The 18,988-nt window shown below is 40.7% G+C and overlaps 1 protein-coding gene and 1 long non-coding RNA gene across 4 annotated transcripts in view; one reads left to right on the forward strand and one right to left on the reverse strand.

Annotated features, from left to right (window-relative positions):
• The window catches only part of LOC138763493 (uncharacterized), a 46,216-nt gene extending 38,854 nt beyond the window's left edge, over nt 1–7,362 (reverse strand). The window contains exons 1-2 of the long non-coding RNA XR_011357612.1: nt 7,327–7,362; nt 5,101–5,166 (exon numbers count right to left, since the gene is read on the reverse strand). This is a non-coding gene — a long non-coding RNA (uncharacterized lncRNA). The remainder of the gene's footprint in view (nt 1–5,100; nt 5,167–7,326) is intronic.
• A 60-nt stretch (nt 7,363–7,422) lies between these two features.
• Nucleotides 7,423–18,988, forward strand: part of vamp4 (vesicle-associated membrane protein 4) — a 108,718-nt gene continuing 97,152 nt past the window's right edge. The window contains exon 1 of one of the 3 annotated variants that reach the window (XM_069937745.1): nt 7,423–7,540. The gene's annotated coding sequence lies outside the window, so the exon portion shown is untranslated. The remainder of the gene's footprint in view (nt 7,541–18,988) is intronic. The other 2 variants (XR_011357611.1, XM_069937744.1) reach the window with 2 other exon arrangements.

Consider the following 18,988-nt stretch of genomic DNA (forward strand, 5'->3'; position numbering starts at 1 on the left):
ATGGAAGTCCTCATGCTGGATAGCCTGAAGGGAAACTTGCATGTTGAGATGGCATTGAAGAAAGCAAATGCATTGCTGGCATTCATTTCAAGAGAAATAGAATTAAAGAGTAGAATATAAGATATTGAGGCTTGACAAGCACTGGTGAGACCTCATTTGGAATGTTGTGAGCAGTTTTGGGTTAAGAAAAGAAGTGCTGACATTGGAGAGGGTTCAAAGAAGGTTCACATGGATGATTTGGGAAATGAAAGGATTATCATATGAGGAGCATTTAACAGCCTGTATTCGTTGGAATTTATGAAAATGAGGGGGATCTCATTGAAGCATTTTGAATGTTGAAAGGCATAGACAGAGTAGATGTAGAAAGGTTGTTTCCTATGGTGGGAGAGTCTAGGACAAGGGAGCACAACTTCAGGAATGAAGGGTGTCCAATTAGAACAGACATGCATCAGAAATTTCTTCAGCCAGAGGATGGTAAATCTGTGGAATTTGTTGTTGTAGGTGGTTGTGTAGACCAGGCCATTGGGTATATTTAAGATAGTGATTGATAAGTTATTGATTAGCCAGGGAATCAAAGGTATTGGGAGAAGAACAGGCAATGGGGCTGTGGGAAAATAGATCAGCTCATAGAAACCACAGAGCACTACAGCACAGAAAACAGGCCATTCAGCCCTTCTAGACTGTGGTGACTATTTTTTTGCTAGTCCCATTGACTTGCTCCCATTCATTAACCCTCCAGACCTCTCCCATCCATGTATATAAACAATTTATTCTTAAAATTCAAGATCAAGCCCACATTCACAGCTCATTCTACACTCCCACCACTCTCTGAGTGAACTTTCCCCTAATGTTCCCTCTAAAACTTTCCCCTTTCATCTTATAACTATGACCTCTCGTATATATCTCCCCCAATCTAAGAAGAAAAATCCTTCTCACATCCATTCTGCCTATACCTCTCATAATCTTGTAAACCTGTATCAAATCTCCCCTCATTTTTCTTCGCTCCAAGAAATAAAGTCCTAACCTGTTTAATCTTTCCCTGTAACTCAACCCCTGAAGACCCAGCAATATCCTAGTAAATCTTCTTTGCACTCTTTCAATCTTATTTATATCCTTCCTGTAGTTCGGCAACCATAACTGCACACAATGTTCCAAATTTGGCCTCACCAATGTCTTATACACCCTCACCATAACATCCCAACTCCTGTACTCAATACTTTGATTTATAAAGGCTAAGATGCCAAAAGCTTTTTTTACAACCCTGTCCACCTGCGAAGCCACCTTCAGGGAACAATATATCTGTATTCCCAGATCTCTTTTGCTCCTCCGCACTCCTCAGCACCCTACCATTTACTGTGTATGTCCTATCTTGCTTTGCCCTTCCAAAATGAAACACCTCACACTTGTCTGCATTAAACTCCATCTGCCATTTTTTGTCCCATTCTTCCGGATGGTCCAGATCCCTCTGTAAGTTTTGAAAATCTTCCTCGCTGTCTACAATGCCTCCAATCTTTGTGTCATCAGCAAACTTGCTGATCCATTTTACAACTTTATCATCCAGATCATTGATATAGAAGACAAACAACAATGGTTCAAACACAGATCCCTGAGATACAACACTAGTCACAGGCCTACAGTCTGAGAAGCAACCATCCACTATAACTCTCTGTTTCTTCCCACACAGCCAATTTCAAATCCAGTTTACAACCTCTCCATGGATACCTAGTGTTACAACCTTCAGAAGTAACCTCCCATGTGGGACCTTGTAGACAACATCCACAGTCTTTCCTTCTACTACCTTCTTGGTAACCTCCTCACAAAACTCTACAAGATTCATTAAACATGACCCGCCACTCACAAAGCCATGCTGACTGTCCTTAATCAGCCCATAGCTGTCCCAATACCTATATATCCCATCTCTCAGAACTCCTTCCAACAATTTACCTACTACTGACGTCAGGTTCACCAGCCTATAATTACATGATTTATTTTTGGAGCCTTTTTTAAACAACATGACAACATGAGCTATCCTCCAATCCTCTGGAATCTCATCTGTGGCTAAGGACATTTTGAATATATCAGCCAGGGCCCCTCCAATTTTGACACTCGTCTCCCTCAAGGTCTGAGTGAATATCATATCTGGCCCGGGTGATTTATTTACTTTTATTTGCTGTAAGGCAGCAAACACCTCTTCCTCCTTAATCACCATATGTTCTATGACCCTTCTGCTTGTTTCCCTTCCTTCCTTATGAACTATGCCAGTTTCCTGAGTAAATACTGATGCAAAAAAAAAACTGTTTATGATCTTGTACATTATGTGAGGCTCCATAAATAGTTCACCACTCTGATCCTCTAGGAGACCAATTTTATCCCTTATATACTCATAGAAACCATTCAGGATTACCTTCATTTTATCTACCAGAACAACCTCATGTCTTCTTTTTGCCTTCCTGATTTTTTTCTTGAGTATTTTCTTGCATTTTCTGTACTCTCAAGTATATCAATAGCTCCTTGTTACCTACACCTGTGTAGATGACACCTTCCAATTTCTAATATTTCCCATTCTCAAACATGTAATCTTTCAAGGAAAGTAAACCTCGCTTTTCAGAATTGTACCTTATTCATCCAAATAAATCAAACTTGGTAATTGCAGCTGTAAATAGCTTTATGTTTTTCTTGACAAAAGCGAATAAATTTTTTCATAGTTTTGTACTTCATAACAATGAGTAAAACAAAGCATATTGAAAATGATAATAATACTCAACTTCAAACAAATATAAACAAATTAAAATGATAATAGATGATTAATAATGAATAATAATGATAAATTCAAAGAAAGGTTTCTCGAGTGAGCTTACTCTCTTTCCATGGTTATTCTAAGACTGAGAATGAGCTCCTCCTCCGCTCGGATATTACAACACATTACGTCATAATAACTATAGTAAATTGACAAAAACAATTAATCCTTAAAAGGAAAGTCATAAAACAACTATAAATCATAAACACAAGGTTTTAACCTCTACAACCTGCAATACATCTCATCTTTTTAACCAGATCGCCAATATCCCTTGAAAACTAGGGTTCCCGATGCCTGTTAACTTTGCCGTTAATCCAAACAGGAACATGCAAATTCTGCACTCTCAAGATTTTGCCTTTGAATGCCTTCCACTTATTGAACACATCCTTGCCAGAAAACAACATATCCCAATCCACTCTTCCTCGATCCTTCCTCATTTTCACAAAATTTGTCTTCCAGTTTAGAATCCCAAATTGAGGACCAGACTTAAACTTTTCCATAATTAACTTGAAGCTAACAACATTATGGTTACTGGACCCAAAATGTTCCCGCACACATACATCTGTCACCTGACTTGTTTAGTTCCCTTATAGGAGATAATATATTAATTTAGAAAACTTTCTTGAACACATTTGACAGACTCTAAGCCATCTAGCCCTTTTACAGTATGGGAGTCCCAATCAATATTTGGAAAGTTAAAATCTCCTACTATCAAAACAGTCTGCTTCTGACATCAGTCTGCTATCTCTCTACAGATTTGATCCTCCAATTCTCTCTGACTATTGGGCGATCTATAAAACGACCTTATCAGTGTGGTCACACCATCCCATTCCTTAACTCCACCCATATGGACTCTGTAGACATACCCTCCTGGCAGTCCTATCTTCGCACAGCTATTTTCCTTGACTAGCAATACCACTTCCCCCCCCCACCCCCCACCTTTCATCCATTCCCCTCTATCACATCTGAAGTAACAGAACTCTCAAGATGCCATTCTGCCCATCCTGTATCCAAGTCTCATTAGTAGCAATAATGTCATAATCCCACGTGTCAATCCATGCCCTAAGATCGTCAGCCTTCCCAACAATACTTCCATTAAAATAAATACACCAGAGAAAATTTCTATCATGTACAAACCTTTGATTTCTGTCTATACATGCAGTCCTCACATGACCTTTATCCTCCTCCTTCTGATTCCCCTCCCACTGCAAATCTAGTTTAAACCCATTGGAACAAGACTAACAAACCTACCCATAAGGATATTAATCCCCTTCCAGTTCAGATGCAATCCTTCCCTTCGATACAGATCCCACTTTCCCTGGAACAGAGCCCAGTAATCTAGAAACCTGAAGTCCTCCCTACTACACCATGACCTCAGCCACCTGTTAAGCTGCCTTATCTTCTTATTTGTAACCACTCCAGCATGTGGCACAGGAAGCGATCCTTACCCTGGAGGTTCTCTTCTTCAACCTAGTGCCTAATTCCCTGAATTCTCCTTGAAGGACTTCCTCACCCTTCCTACCTATGTCATTGGTCCCTACATGGACCATGACATCTGGTTGATCACCCTCCCACCTAAGAATGTCAGGAACTCGATCTGAGATATCCCATACTCGGGCATCAGGGAGGCAACATACCAACCAGGATTCACAATATCCTCTACAGAACCTCTCATCTGTTTTCCAAACTATGGAATCCCCTATCACTACAGCTTGCCTCTTTACCCTCCCTTCCTTTCTTAGCCATGGCACCAAACTCCGAGCCAGAGACCTGATTGCCATGGCTTGTACCCGATTGGTCATCCTCTCAACAGGATCCAAAACGATATACTTGTTTTTCAGGGGGACGCCCACCAGGGGGCCCTGCTCTTCCTGCCTTTTCCATCTCCCTCTCCTAACTGTAATCCATCTACCCTCTTCCTGTCTCCTAGGTATAATAGTGACCCTGTAACTCTTATCTATCATACTTTCTGCCGCCTGAATGCTCTGGAGTTATCCACATCCTGCTCCTAATCCTCAACACAGCCTGTCAGGAGTATCAGCTGGATGCACTTCTCACATTTGTAGTCATCAGGGAAACTACTGACTTCCCTAATGATCCACGTCCAACAAGAAGAGCATTTCCCTGCCCTAGGCTCCATATCTACACTCTCCTTATCTATCCCATTCTCAATCTCAATCTATCACCACTACACTACCACTCTCTGCCTACTATGCTGGTAGATGGTCTCATGGGGAGACGAAAAACCAAAGAAAAAACCTACAGCCAATTTCAGAAAAAGAAACTGTAAAATTTGTCCTCACCTCCCTGATAGCAATCGAGCAAAGCTGCAGGAGATCACTGAAAATAATGAGGGACTACCAGCAATACTATAAAAGAAAGAAAAAGAAAGCAAATCAATCCTCCCTTTGCCATTTCTCCCTCTGGGTCTCACCGGCTTGTAGTTCCCTCAGCAGGCACAGCTGTCATTGCTCCACTGGGGCTCCCCGGGTCTGGACTCTGCGCCGCTGCTTGCCTGGCCTGGGATCCTCACCGGGCCACTTTGGCCGGGTATCTCACTAATCCTCTTTCTCTTACTCCTCCTCCCGTGATCAGACCACTCTCCCTCGTTGAAGTCACCTCTGCTCACACCTCCCACTTTCTGTACGCAGTCCACTTGCCGGAACTCCTACCTCGTCCATTCGCCAGAATGATTAAATGGTGGAACAGACTCAATGGGCTGAATAGCCTATTTTGGGCACCCATCTTATTGTCTTAGATATTCCTTACAGAGCTATTTGAAACCTTGATGTCTTTGGAAAATATTCCTCCATTTTTAAGATAGGTTCTTGGGTGTTTGGACCATAGGTGGTTTGTCAAAATTGTCAACAATTCTGAATTGATGTGTTATCTTCTTCTTTCTTTGGCTTGGCTTCGCGGATGAACATTAATGGAGGGGTAATGTCCACGTCAGCTGCAGTCTCGTTTGTGGCTGACAACTCCGATGCAGGACAGGCAGACACGGTTGCAGCGGTTGCAAGGGAAAATTGGTTGGTTGGGGTTGGGTGTTGGGTTTTTCCTCCTTTGTCTTTTGTCAGTGAGGTGGGCTCTGCGGTCTTCTTCAAAGGAGGTTGCTGCCCGCCGAACTGTGAGGCGCCAAGATGCACGGTTTGAGGTGATATTAGCTGACTGGCGGTGGTCAATGTGGCAGGCACCAAGAGATTTCTTTAGGCAGTCCTTGTACCTCTTCTTTGGTGCACCTCTGTCTTGGTGGCCAGTGGAGAGCTCGCCGTATAACACGATCTTGGGAAGGTGATGGTCCTCCATTCTGGAGACGTGACCTACCCAGCGCAGTTGGATCTTCAGCAGCGTGGATTCGATGCTGTCGGCCTCTGCCATCTCGAGTACTTCGATGTTGGTGATGAAATCGGTCCAATGAATGTTGAGGATAGAGTGGAGACAACGCTGGTCGAAGCGTTCTAGGAGCCGTAGGTGATGCCGGTAGAGGACCCAAGATTCGGAACCGAACAGGAGTGTGGGTATGACAACGGCTCTGTATACGCTAATCTTTGTGAGGTTTTTCAGTTGGTTGTTTTTCCAGACTCTTTTGTGTAGTCTTCCAAAGGCGCTATTTGCCTTGACGAGCCTGTTGTCTATCTCATTGTCGATCCTTGCATCCGATGAAATGGTGCAGCCGAGATAGGTAAACTGGTTGACCGTTTTGAGTTCTGTGTGCCCGATGGAGATGTGGGGGGACTGCTCGTCATGGTGGGGAGCTGGCTGATGGAGGACCTCAGTTTTCTTCAGGCTGACTTCCAGGCCGATGTCCTGTTTTGCAGATGTGTTATAATTATCATAGATTTATACATATAATTTTAGTTATTTGTTGGATTTCCATCACTTTTTCCATCCACCATCTTTTGTTGAGGTTATGCATCTTTTTGGACCTCTGCTTTTAAGCCTTGACTATGCAGCTCTTTTGCCCTTGAACGTGATGGTGTTTTCAAACCACAAATGCTTTGTGGTTTTGGTTAATTGACAGTTATTTTCATCAAACCATTGCTGTTTTCAGATAGGGAAGCCAAGAATTTCTTCTCTGCGATAATAACATGACATCTGTCATGGGGTCGTCATGAGGTCTTGAGCCTCCCTGCGATGGAACAATATTGGTTGTATCAAGATTCTGTTCCAAGGACCGGATTTAGCCTTCCTTCCATTTCTGCCAATCTCACCTTTCCATGAGTCTTCATCCTTTCTGACCTTGAAAATTTCAAAATCCTCTTTCTGCATTCACATGAATCTCCTTCTCATTCCGTATTATATCTTTGGTACTCACTCCATAGTCCTTGCTTCCACTTTTCCATTCCCAATTTCCCCTCCATCCTCCTGATCTGCCCACGGCCCACTCATCATTCTACTTTCTGCAGTTTTCCTGTCTCATCGCCCACTTTCCCCTTTCTCGTCATTTACCCAATGTTCCCGTACTTCCCTCCCCATCGCCCCGTCGCAAATGCCCCCCTTTCACCCTCTCCCTATGCCACATCGCACACCTGCAGCCGATCCATCCTCCTCGCTCATGTCAGAGCTAATGTCTTCTGGTTGCCACGGCGACGGGCGAAGAAAGGGGCGTGGTCTGAGCAGATCTCGCGAGCGTGGGGCAGCTTGCTCGCGTTCGCTGTCTGGCTGAGGGCTGGGAAAGGGCCTTCCTCTTGCTTCTGTGCTCGGTGATTTCTTTGACACGGTTGTCGTGGAGCAAGGCAGAAGGTAGGGACCTTCCGGCCCGGCCCCTCCCGTGTGATCCCTATGAGGGGAACGAACAAGCTGCAGTTTCGACATAGCGGACATTGGAATGGAGCAGGCTGGGCTCGGATTCTCAATGTTGGCAGTGGGACGCACCGGGATTCCCTGGGCACCCACTGAACGGGGAACCCCTGTGATTACCGTGCCTGATGTAATGACATTGGGCAGCGCAGAGGGTGAAAAAAATCCGCCATTCATTGAAAGCTTTGATGCAAATAGAGAGAATTATTTACACTTGTTTTGAACTCGAGACTTTATACTGTTCCCCCTGGATCCATCGGAGCCTCTCCATTCTGAGTGTTCAATCCATAACGCCAATTTCTCTATGTACATTCTCCCTCCACTTCCACCACCTTCTCACTCCAATTACCAGGCTACTGGGGATTGTAAACTGTTGTATTGCTTGTTGTCTTGGAAGGAATTTCCTTCAACCAAACAAATAATGGGAAGAACAGAACCATTATTTTTGATTGCTTCGAATACCTGTTTCCTGGAGATTGAGCAGGGTAAACAACCAAGTTTTGAGGTCTTCTTATTTCCATTTCAAATATAGGTTAACTTAAACTGCCTCATATCATCTTTGGAAGCTTCCTTAATGCCTTTATTACTTGTAGTGTGAATGCTTTAGCAGTTTTGTGGTAGACCTTCCTTCTTCCAACCTCTGTAAGGATCCAAACATTTGATGCCATTATCTTCACACTCAAAAGGAAATGTTCATCCCTTTTGTTTGTTGATTGACTTTAGCTGCCTGTTCAGTAATGCTTGATTTTAAAAAATCTCATCTTTGTGTTTGAATCCCTCTAATGCTTCACTCTTGGCTGTAGTCCTTTGAGATATCTCTGTTGCTTCAACTCTTAACCTCTGGATGTTAATAATTCTAACAGTAGCCTTCATTATTATATTTAAATCCTTTCTCTGAGCCTCTTCACTTCTGTATCTCTTTCCTATTTAAAATGCTATTTCTCAAAGAAAGAAAACCTCCCCAGTCCAAAGTTGTTTTTTGGCTCAATGTCATATTGTATTTAACAATGTTTTTCTGTGGCTCTGTATGATATAGTAATATGTTCAATACTGTGTGTTGAAACTACACAGATACTGGAAATCTGAAAAGAAAATAGAAAACAGTGGAAACACAACAGGTTAGACTGTTAATGTCAAAAGCATTTTTGGTTATTACATTGCATACTCTGCATTAGAACAATGCAAATTGTGCAAGATAACAACTTTACCAGACCAATCTGGTCTCTGATTTACAGAAGGTGAGGTGATCTGTTTTATAATCTAAGTAATTTATTTTCTTACTTTCCCAGTTCCAATAGAGGTTCTTTGACCTGAAACAGTAACTGTTTTTCTTGTGGATTGAACACGAAAATCTGTAGACACAGAGATTGTAGTTTAAAAAAAAACATGTTTGGGCCCTGAGCCCTTCATCAAGCTATGAGCAAAATGGAGGCGTGGTTATGTTGTGCAATTTCATTATCAAACCGGTGTCCGTAGTTGTGGGACCCTGCAGAATCAGGAGTTCCCGTTGGCCGGGGGGCAAAAAAAAAAACTCTGGCAGGTGCGTGACTTCAGAGATTGGGTGATTGTGATAGTGTACCAACTGTAATTATCTAAACTCCTGTGATGATTCCATTAAACAGTTATGTTGGTTCAGCTCACAGATAACTTCTGTTGTGCTTTATTCACTGGACAACTCGCAACATTGGTGACCCCGATGGTCCAAACGACATTTTGGACCTCACTATGGATGTGCAGAATGCCATTGCACTCAAATGTCCAGTATTTTGGACCTCGCAGCCACAGGTCTGGATCGAGCGGGCCAAGGCCCAGTCCCATTTACACCAGATTACTGCTGATGCAACAAAGTACTACTATGTTGTTGCATCGCTGAATCAAGACACCTTGGGGCATATTTTCTATTTCTTATGCCAGCCTCCAGCCATTGACAGGTATGAAGCTATCAAAGTCCTACTCATGCATATTTTCGCCCTTTTCAGACACAACAGGGTGGCATTACTTCTCCATATTTTGGCCTGGGCAACCACACTTCTTTCAAACTAATGAACGAGATGCTGCCGCTCATGGACAGACACGGGCTCTGTCTGCTTTTCGAGCAACTTTTTCGCAAGCAAATACCAGAAGACATCCATTTGCTGCTTGTTGATGAAGACTTTAATAACCCCCATCACATAGCAACCCATGCTGATGAGCTGTGGCACACTAAGCAGCATGGTACACTTTCCGTTGGGCGCATTGCCCACTCTGGATAGCAGTGCAGCATCAAACTTGACTGGATGCAGCTCAGACAGAGCAGTGGGGGTATTACTATCAGAGATAGGGAGCTGCAGCCCGCCACTGCTGCCCCCCTTGCATGCATCCAGGAAATGCTGAGGCCAGCTGTCAGTAGTGCCCATGACATGACCACGAAATGATGGGGCCACGGCCACATTCAAGACTGCCAAAGGAGCGCTAGCGAGAGCCATTATGCTTGTTCTCTCGAGGGATGACGTGCCAAATGCTCTGATGGTGGATGCATCAGGCACTGCAGAAAATGGGATCTTGGAGCAGCTCATCGATGGCATCTGGAAGCACCTAGCTTTCTTAAGTCATCATTTGAGACCACCAGAGAAAAGGTTCAGTGTTTTTGACAGGGAACTCCTTGCCCTCTACTTGGTCATATGGCATTTTCACTATTTCCTAGAGGGCAGAGGGTTCACTGTCTACACTGATTACAAGCCATTGAGTTGCCACTTTGCCAAGATCTCAGATCCATGGTCAGAACAGCAATGATGACAACTCTCCAACATTTCAGAGTTCACAACTATGATAAAGCACATTACTGGGAAGAGCAATCTAGTTGCTAACATGCTATCCTGTACCACCATCACTTCCCTCAATTCTCCTGCTCCCGGTATAGACTACACAACTTTGGCAATGGCTCAGCAGGAAGATGAAGCGATGGTCGTGTATCACACTGCCATATCAGGCCTGAAATTGGAGGACATGCACTTTAATCCAGCAAATTCCTCCCTACTTTGTGACGTATCCACCAGCCAACCAAGGCCGATTGTACCTGCTGTGTGGCATCGTTGGGTGTTTGATGCCATACACAGTTTGGCTCACCCTTCGATTAGGATGACAACAAGGCACGTGGCAGGCGAATTCATGTGGCACAGCCTGCACAAACAAGTTGGCACTTGGGCAAAGACTTGCATCCAGTGCTAGACCTCAAAAGTTCATTGCCACACCAAAGCCCCACTACAAATTTTATCACATCCACATGGATATTGTGGTCCCGTTGCCCTTGTCCAAAAGTGCTACTCATCCCTTCACAGTAGTAGACAGGTTCATGAGATGGCTAGAGGTTGTCCTACTCTCCGACACCTCCGCCTCAGCTTGTGAGAGAGCCCTCATTGCCAGTTGGATAGAATGTTTTGGTCTATCCAAGGAGCTCAGTTTACATCCAGGTTATGGTCCACAATCCCAACTGCATCGGTGTACAGCTTATCATCTCCAGTCCAATGGCTTAGTGGAAAGTTTTCACCATCATATGAAAACTGCTCTCATGGCACGTCTTAAAGGACTGGATTGGATAGATGAACTGCCTTGGGTAGTTTTAGGTATCTGTACAGCACCTAAGGAAGATCTAACTACGTCCTCCGCAAAATTGGTTTACAGAGCCCCCCCATTGGTCATGGGTATTTCATTCCGGCAGCACGTGGGCAGCCGGAATCTCCTACTTTGGTACTCACACGAGAAGGTGCCTATCCCAGCCACCCTGCATGGGTCTACAACTTCATACATTCCACTTGAACTTGAGGACTACCTTTATGTACTCCTCTGTAGGGATGCACACAGGACACCATTGCAATGACCACCTGAATGTCCTTTTAAGGTAATATGGAATGATGGCTCTACGTTTGTTTTAGACGTCGGCGGCAAGCAAGAAACAGTTTTGGTAAATCGCCTTAAGCCAGCACATGAGCATATATGGATCTTGATCAGCCGGTATGGGTAGCATCCTCCCCGGCATAGGAGGCATCCACCTGCCCGTTATAGCTGTATAGGTGAGACTGTGGTGTCACATCCGAACTCCGGTTCTGGAGGGGGGTTATATGGCAAACTGCGCCACTCCATTATCCAAAGCTGCGGACCTCCACAGGATCAGGAGTTACCGGTGGTTGGGGGGCACAAAGAACTCTGGAAGGCGTGTGACTTCAGAGGTCGGGTGATTGTGATAGCGCGACAACTGTAATTTTTTAAACTCATGCGAAGATTCCATTAAAGTTCTGTTGATTCAGCTCACAGACAACTTCTGTTGTGCTTTATTCACTGAACCACTCGCTACAATGTATATTTATCTTTGCAATGTAAAGTGTGCTGTGTGACCTGCTAAGTTTCTCCATTGTATTTTTACTGTTTCTATTATCACAGTTGGTGCCTGACCTGCTAGTGTTTTCAATATTTTCTACTTTTTTTAGTTATTCACTTATCAATCATGGAAGAAGCTTGCAGCTTTTCTTAGTTTAGTTTTTAAAAATTTCTCCAGTTCTCCCTGTTCTGTGGAACAAGTGAATAGTCTTGAGTGTGGTCAAGGAAGATGTGGTCAGGAAAGAATTTGTGATATTTATCCAAGAAGGATTCTTTTTTTTTCTTTTTTTTTAAATTTTTTATTTTTCACACCATAAATCACATTAGCCATGCTACACACTTTCTTTTTCACACATATACAGTGACTTTTTCTTCCCCCCCCCTCCCTCCTCCCAAGCCACCCCCCCACCCCCCCCCCCCCCATCCATTTTAGGTATACAGTCTAGGTTACATTAAACCAGTCAGATAATGTTGTCATTCAACAAAAATACACCAGAAATTCTACTGAGTCCATTCTTTTCTTTCCTTCTCCTTCCATCAACTTAGGTAATGATTGTCCCCGGTAGGTTTTCGCTATTGTATTTAATGTAAGGCTCCCATATTTGTTCGAATATTTCAATATTATTTCTTAAACTATATGTAATTTTTTCTAATGGAATACATTTATTCATTTCTATATACCATTGTTGTATTTTCAGATTATCTTCCAATTTCCAGGTTGACATAATACATTTTTTTGCTACGGCTAGGGCTATCTTAACAAATCTTTTTTGTGCATCCTCCAAATCAATTCCAAATTCTTTGTTTTTTATGTTACTTAGGAGAAAGATCTCTGGATTCTTTGGTATATTGTTTTCTGTTATTTTATTTAATATCTGATTGAGATCTTCCCAAAATTTTTCTACTTTCTCACATGTCCAGATTGCATGAATTGTTGTTCCCATTTCTTTTTTACATCGAAAACATCTATCAGATACTGTTGGGTCCCATTTATTTAACTTTTGAGGTGTAATGTATAGTCTGTGTAGCCAGTTATATTGTATCATCCGTAGCCTCGTATTTATTGTATTTCTCATCGTTCCAGAACATAATTTCTCCCATGTTTCCTTTTTTATCTTTATATTTAAATCTTGTTCCCATTTTTGTTTAGTTTTACCATTTGTTTCCTCATTCTCTTTTTCTTGCAGTTTAATATACATATTTGTTATAAATCTTTTGATTAACATTGTATCTGTAATCACATATTCAAGGTTACTTCCCTCTGGCAAACTCAAATTGCTTCCTAATTTATCTTTCAAGTAGGATCTCAGTTGGTAATATGCCAGCGCTGTATCTCCAGTTATATTGTACTTATCTCTCATTTGTTCAAAGGATAAGAATCTACTTCCTGAAAAACAATTCTCTATTCTTTTAATCCCTTTTTTTTCCCATTCTCTAAAGGAAAGGTTATCTATTGTAAAGGGGAGTAACTTATTTTGCGTCAATATTAGTTTTGGTAATTGATAATTTGTTTTATTTCTTTCTACATGAATCTTCTTCCAAATATTGAGGAGATGATGTAATACTGGAGAAGTTCTATGTTGTATCAATTTTTCATCCCATTTATATAATATGTGTTCAGGTATTTTTTCCCCTATTTTATCTAATTCTAATCTCGTCCAGTCTGGTTTTTCCCTTGTTTGATAAAAATCTGATAGGTATCTTAATTGTGCGGCTCTATAATAATTTTTAAAGTTTGGCAATTGTAAGCCTCCTTGTTTATACCATTCTGTTAATTTATCCAGTGCTATCTTCGGTTTCCCCCCTCTCCATAAAAATTTCCTTATTATTTTCTTTAACTCTTTGAAGAATTTTTCTGTCACTTGTATTGGCAATGCCTGAAATAAGTATAATATCCTTGGAAAAATGTTCATTTTAATACAGTTTATCCTTCCTATTAGTGTTAGTGGTAGATCTTTCCAATGCTCTAAATCGTCCTGTAATTTTTTCATTAGTGGATAATAATTGAGTTTGTATAATTGGCCGAGATTTTTGTTTATTTGTACACCTAGGTATCTTATTGCCTGCATTTGCCATCTAAATGGAGATTCCTTCTTAAGTTTTGAGAAATCCGCATTATTCATAGGCATTGCTTCACTTTTATTTACGTTTATCTTGTAACCCGACACTTCTCCATATTCCTTCAATTTCTTATATAATTCTTTTATTGATAGTTCTGGTTCTGTTAAGTACACTATAACATCATCCGCAAATAGACTAATTTTATATTCCTTGTCTTTTATTTTTATTCCTTTTATATTATTATCTATTCTTATCAATTCTGCTAGTGGTTCTATAGCTAACGCAAACAATAAAGGTGATAGTGGGCATCCCTGCCGCGTTTACCTGCTTAAGTTAAATTGTTTTGATACATGTCCATTTACTGTCACTTTTGCTAACGGTCCCTTATATAATGCTTTAATCCAATTAATATACTTCTCCGGTAAACTGAATTTTTGCAATACTTTGAACAAATAATTCCATTCTACTCTGTCGAAGGCCTTCTCTGCGTCTAAAGTAACTGCTACTGCAGGTGCTTTATTTCCTTCTACTGCATGAATTAAGTTAATAAATTTACAAATATTGTCTGTTGTGCGTCTTTTTTTGATAAATCCAGTTTGGTCTAAATTTACCATTTTCGGTACCTGCTCTGCTAATCTGTTTGCTAATAGTTTAGCTATTATCTTATAATCTGTGTTTAGTAAAGATATTGGTCTATATGACGCTGGTGAGAGTGGATCTTTCCCTTGTTTTAGTATTACTGTAATTATTGCTGTTTTACATGAATCTGGTAAGCTTTGTGTTTCATCAATCTGGTTGATTACATCCAGGAGGGGCGGAATTAATAAGTTTTGTAGAATTCTATTGGGAGTCCATTCTCTCCTGGTGTCTTATTATTTGGTAATTTTTTTATTATCTCTTGTATTTCTACTGTTCCAAATGGTTCTGTTAATTTATTTTGTTCCTCTATTTGTAGTTTTGGTAGTTCAATTTTAGTCAAAAATTCATCTATTTTCCCTTCTTTCCCTTCGTTTTCAGTTCGGTATAATTGTTCATAGAATTCTCTAAAGTTTTCCTTAATTTCTTTTGGATTATATGTAATTTGTTTGTCTTTTTTCCTTGATGCCAATACCATTTTCTTAGCTTGTTCTGTCTTAAGCTGCCATGCTAGGATTTTGTGCGTTTTTTCACCCAGTTCATAATATTTCTGTTTTGTCTTCATTATATTCTTCTCTACCTTATATGTTTGTAGTGTTTCATATTTTATCTTTTTATCCGCCAATTCTCTTCTTTTACTAATTCTTTTTCTATATTTACTATTTCCCTTTCCAACTGCTCTGTTTCCTGATTATAGTCCTTCTTCATCTTGGTTACATAACTTATTATTTGCCCTCTAATGAATGCTTTCATTGCATCCCATAGTATAAACTTATCTTCCACTGATTCCGTATTTATTTCAAAATACATTTTTAATTGTTTTTCAATAAATTCTCTAAAATCCTGCCTTTTAAGTAACATGGGGTTTAATCTCCATCTATACGTTCTTGGAGGGATGTCCTCTAGCTTTACTGTCAATATTAAGGGTGAATGGTCCGATAGTATTCTAGCTTTATATTCTGTTTTTCTTACTCTATCTTGCATACTAGCTGATAACAAAAATAGGTCTATTCTTGAGTATGTTTTATGTCTAGCCGAGTAATATGAATATTCCTTTTCTTTTGGGTTTTGTTTCCTCCATATATCCAAAAGTTGCATTTCTTGCATTGATTTAATTATAAATTTGGTTACTTTGTTCTTTCTGTTAATTTTTTTCCCAGTTTTATCCATATTTGAATCCAAATTCAGGTTGAAATCCCCTCCTATTAGTATGTTCCCTTGCGTATTAGCTACCTTCAAAAAGATATCTTGCATAAACTTTTGATCTTCTTCGTTAGGTGAATATACATTAAGTAGATTCCAAAACTCCGAGTATATCTGACATTTTATCATTACATATCTCCCTGCTGGATCTATTATTTCCTCTTCTATTTTAAATGGCACATTTTTACTAATTAATATAGCCACTCCTCTTGCTTTTGAATTATACGATGCTGCTGTTACATGTCCTACCCAATCTCTCTTTAATTTCTTGTACTCCAATTCAGTTAAGTGTGTTTCTTGGACAAATGCTATATCAATTTTTTTCTTTTTTCAGTAAATTTAGCAGTTTCTTCCTTTTAATTTGGTTATGTATTCCATTAATATTTAAAGTCATATAGTTCAACGTAGCCATTTTATACTTTGTTTATCTTCCCTTTCCGTTTTTCCATCATTACCTTGCCTCCTTTTCCATTTCTGTTTTCTTATTTTAAACCCTTTATAAGACAACATTCCTAAAACATCAAACATTTTCCTTATTCTCCTATTTATAACTTCTTTAGCCCCAATCTCCCCTTCCCCTCCTGAGTTGTCCTTTATCCCTTGTCGGACAACCACATCTCCCCTCTCCATTTGGGTTTGCGAATTCACTCGCAAGCGTCAACTGATTTTGCAGTGACTGCTATTCCCCCCCACCCAGCCCCCCCCAGAAAAGATTTCACTTTTCATATGTAACAAAGGTCACTCTTTTAATTCCCTCCTTATTCTCTCTATTCCATTACCTTCCCCTATTAATTCTTGTCTATACTATCTATATTTTCCTCTAAGTACCGATACATTCACGTATGCACATTATACCTATACACTCTTATACCTCTTTACCCACATACATATCAATCGTGATCATTTTTACTCTCATTACACGTCTTCATCTCTCCGTCTATTTTGTAGTTGTTCTGCAAATTTTCGTGCTTCTTCTGGATCCGAGAATAGTCTGTTTTGTTTTCCTGGAATAAATATTTTCAATACCGCTGGATGCTTTAGTATAAATTTATACCCTTTCTTCCATCGAATCGCCTTTGCTGTATTGAACTCCTTTCTCTTCTTTAGGAGTTCAAAACTTATATCTGGATAAATGAAGATTTTTTGCCCTTTGTACTCCAGTGGCTTGTTGCCCTCTCTTACTTTTTCCATTGTCTTCTCCAGTATCTTTTCTCTTGTAGTATATCTTAGGAATTTTACTAAAATAGATCTTGGTTTTTGTTGTGGTTGTGGTTTAGAGGCCAATGCTCTATGTGCTCTTTCTATTTCCATTTCTTGCTGTAGTTCTGGACATCCTAGGGTCTTAGGGATCCACTCTTTTATAAACTCCCTCATATTCTTGCCTTCTTCATCTTCCTTAAGGCCCACTATCTTTATGTTATTTCTTCTGTTATAATTTTCCATTATATCTATTTTTTGAGCTAGCAGTTCTTGTGTCTCTGTAGCTTTTTTATTAGATTCCTCTAATTTCTTTTTTAAGTCCTGTACCTCCATTTCTGCTGCTACTGCCCGCTCTTCCATCTTGTCCATTTTCTTTCCCATTTCTGTTAAGGTCATATCTATTTTGTTCATTTTCTCTTCTGTGTTGTTTATTCTTCTTCTTAAATCATTAAATTCCTGTGTCTGCCATTCTTTAAATGACTCCATGTATCCTTTAACAAGAGAAAGTATATCCTTTATCTTGCCTTTCCCTTCTTCTTCTATTTCACTGTACTCTTCCTCTTCTTCCTCTGGGTTGGTCATCTGTTGTTTCTTTGTTGCCCTTTTCTTCTCTTTCTTGTTTCCATTGTCTTCTGTGTTCTCTTCTTGCTGCAGGTGTTCTGCAGCTGTCGTTGCCGGCTGTGGAGATCGACTCCCCAGCTGGTCCCCCCTCCCGTCGGTGTGTTTTTTTTCTTGCGCATCGCGCATGCGCGACTCCTCGCGCATGCGCGGTTGCGCACTTTTACTCGGTTCAGCAAGCCATTTTTGTAGTCCAATTTCTACCGACCTGAGGAAGCGGGTTTCTCTCTCCACAGCGGGCCTCTTCGAACAGGTAAGGCCTTCTCCTTCTTCCTCCGTTGTCTTCTCTTCCTCTCTTCTTACCGTTGATTTTGATTTTTCTTTTTTTGTCGCCATCTTCTTTCCACCTTTATACTCACTTTTCTTTAACTTTTATTTCTGTGCCTTTGTGTTTTCCTTTGTTTTTTCCGACTTTTCTGGAGAGGGCTGGAGTTCACCGTCCGGCCACTACTCCATCACGTGACTCCTCCTCCAAGAAGGATTCTTGATGCATGTGCACAGGCCAACTAGAGGAGAGGCCACACAGGATCTCGTACTGGGTAATGAACCTGGTCAGGTGACAGACCTCTTGATGGTTGAACATTTCAGAGATGTTGACCACAACGCCCTGACCTTTAGCATAGCTATTGACAGGGATTGGAGCAGATGAAATAGGCAAGTGTTTAAGGACGTGAGGTGGCAGCCAACACTTTTTTCTCCGGCAAAAGCAAATACCAAAGGACAGCTGTTTAAGGTGAGTGGAAGAAAGTTTAGGAGAGATATCAGAGGTAAGTTATTTTTTCTACACAGAGAGTGGTGGGTGGATGGAATGCATTACTGGAGTTGGTGGTGGAGACTGGTACAATAAGGACATTTTAAAACAACTGGGTTTGGTACATGAATGTAGGAAATATAGAGTATTATGGGTTGTGATGTTTAGAAATATTAGATCAGGGGTCACCAAACCTTTTAGACTATTGACCCCTTCATGGAATCCTTGATCCCTCATTGACCTCCAGGCATATACAATAAATAGATAAAAAGATAAATAAATAAGCGTGCGGTTTCCTCATGCATTAGTGAGGGAAACTGCATACCATATGCATGGTGGCCAGACCTCCCAGCAACATCCCAAACTTCATTACAAAACTCTAATTACCAAGTAACAAATCAGTAAATTAACCAAGCAAGTGATTACAATAACAGTGGGGAAAAAAACTTTACTTCTGGCTGGGAAGATGCCAAACGGAGCTGAGTCCAAGTCTTCAGTGTCAGTGACTCCATTCTAAACATTGGGTGCAGGGCCATCTACATTGAAGAAGTCATCTTAGGTTCCCAGAC

Source organism: Narcine bancroftii, chromosome 5 (genome assembly GCF_036971445.1).
Source record: "Narcine bancroftii isolate sNarBan1 chromosome 5, sNarBan1.hap1, whole genome shotgun sequence".
In the NCBI taxonomy this organism is placed as follows: domain Eukaryota; kingdom Metazoa; phylum Chordata; class Chondrichthyes; order Torpediniformes; family Narcinidae; genus Narcine; species Narcine bancroftii.